Consider the following 1868-nt stretch of genomic DNA (forward strand, 5'->3'; position numbering starts at 1 on the left):
CAATCATTAATAATGACAAGAAAAGTGATGGAAGTAGTCGATTCTATCATTTTCCAGGATTCTTTCAATGAATGGCTGTGTATGCGTAGACTAGATTAGACTAGGTAGGGCAGTTTAGATTAGTAAAAACAGGCCAGCCTTTTTTACCCTTCTTACACCCATAAGAAGGGTATAAATACCGCTCGAAAAACCGATTTTCGATGCGATGCCCGCAGGACCGAGTCTCATATACCAATCAACTCAGCTCGACGAACTGAGCAAATGTCTGTGCGTGTGTGTGTGTGTGTGTGTGTGTTTTTTATTTTTCTTCTAAACCATAGGGGGATAATCTGCTCAACAGACACCCTAACAGAAGGTTAGGGTAGTGTAGGTCTGACAGGCCGTCTTCTACAACAAAAGTAAAATCCAGGACTACTCTCTCCTCGTACCCACTAAACCATTCCTATGGTCGCCAAACCCTACGTCTCTCCGGAACCACCAAGAAGGTATTGCTTCAGAGAGGGGCTAGTGCACATCGCACCCTCAAGGTTAGCTGCGTAGCCTGCAACAACGAACATCGATGACTCGCTTTGGAGAGTCCATCACGGTAGCATGCTGGCGCTTAGCCAGTTTCCCGAGTGGTCCTCGCCACTCCCTTTGTCCTCGGAAGGCGGTCAGAGTCAACCCCGCCCGCGCCCTACTGCTGAGCGGACATCAAGAACTGATGCCCACATGCAACCCGATCTGACCTGCCCGCAAAGGAAGGGTATCACTACCCTTCAGGCCCTATCAGATGCATCCGTAGGTTGCTGACGGCAGGGTCTCCACCTGCCCCGACCCTTGCCGGGGACCCCTTTCCAACCACGGGCTTGGATCCAACCCAGTAGACCGACGCCACGACAGCACCGCTACCGGGACTTCCTCTCCGCGGCTACTTAATCGCTGTAATGGTCGATCTCGACCGCAGGGCATCGGTATGACCTACGAAGCCGACTCCGAACCCCTGGACCACCTCTTGTACTGCATCTGGACTAGCCATTCTCCGAGTCCACGCGCCACCTCCTCTGTAGCTCCCAGACGATGTGGGTACCCAAGCAACCAAAAGTTCGGATAAAATGAAGTCTACGAGGGGGGAGGAGGCTGGTCTGAGATGACAATTTTATGAACGTGGTTTATGAACGTCTCAATAAGGAAAAGTAACAATTGTTTATTTTTGTTTCACTGCGTAATCGTCGTAATAATTGTTGAATTTCCGGCACAAAAACAGTGTGCTGAGTGACCCTCTTGGCTGAGATCGAAATTTGTCTGTTGTTTTATGCATGCGAAATTATTTGCACACTTGGCAAAGAGTATATTATCAATCCAGCTGGAACCCGGTATTTTCGACTAGCGGATAGTTGGATTTTTCTCCAAATCCGGACCTAACTTCGGAAGTGGTGCGCTGTATAGCGGAGCTGGTGTACTATACAGCGCACCACTTCCGAAGTTAGGTCCGACGCACGGATTTGGTGAAAAATCCAACTTCGCTAGTCGAAAACTCCGATTTTCAACTGGATTGATAATGCTAAATACTATCCCATTAAACATAATCCTGATTAAGTCGATCGATAAATCAGTCAATTGTTGCACCGACGCTTATGGAAGCATAACACAGGGATTGACCTAGGGTAGAAGCGAAGACGGCTAATAACAAGACAGCCAGCTCCCACCCTGTTGCAGGCGACATGGTTGAAACGCCCTCAACGATTCACAGGAACATTAAAACATGATTGTGTGCGTGTACATGTAAATACGTACACGGAAATGGTAGTATCGCATGCACACTCATTCATGATGTTGATCCCTGAAGTCGTTTGTGGCGCTAGTGTGCTTGTAGCTCCCAAGGTATA

This window comes from Aedes albopictus, chromosome 2 (genome assembly GCF_035046485.1).
Source record: "Aedes albopictus strain Foshan chromosome 2, AalbF5, whole genome shotgun sequence".
NCBI classification, from domain to species: Eukaryota; Metazoa; Arthropoda; class Insecta; order Diptera; family Culicidae; genus Aedes; species Aedes albopictus.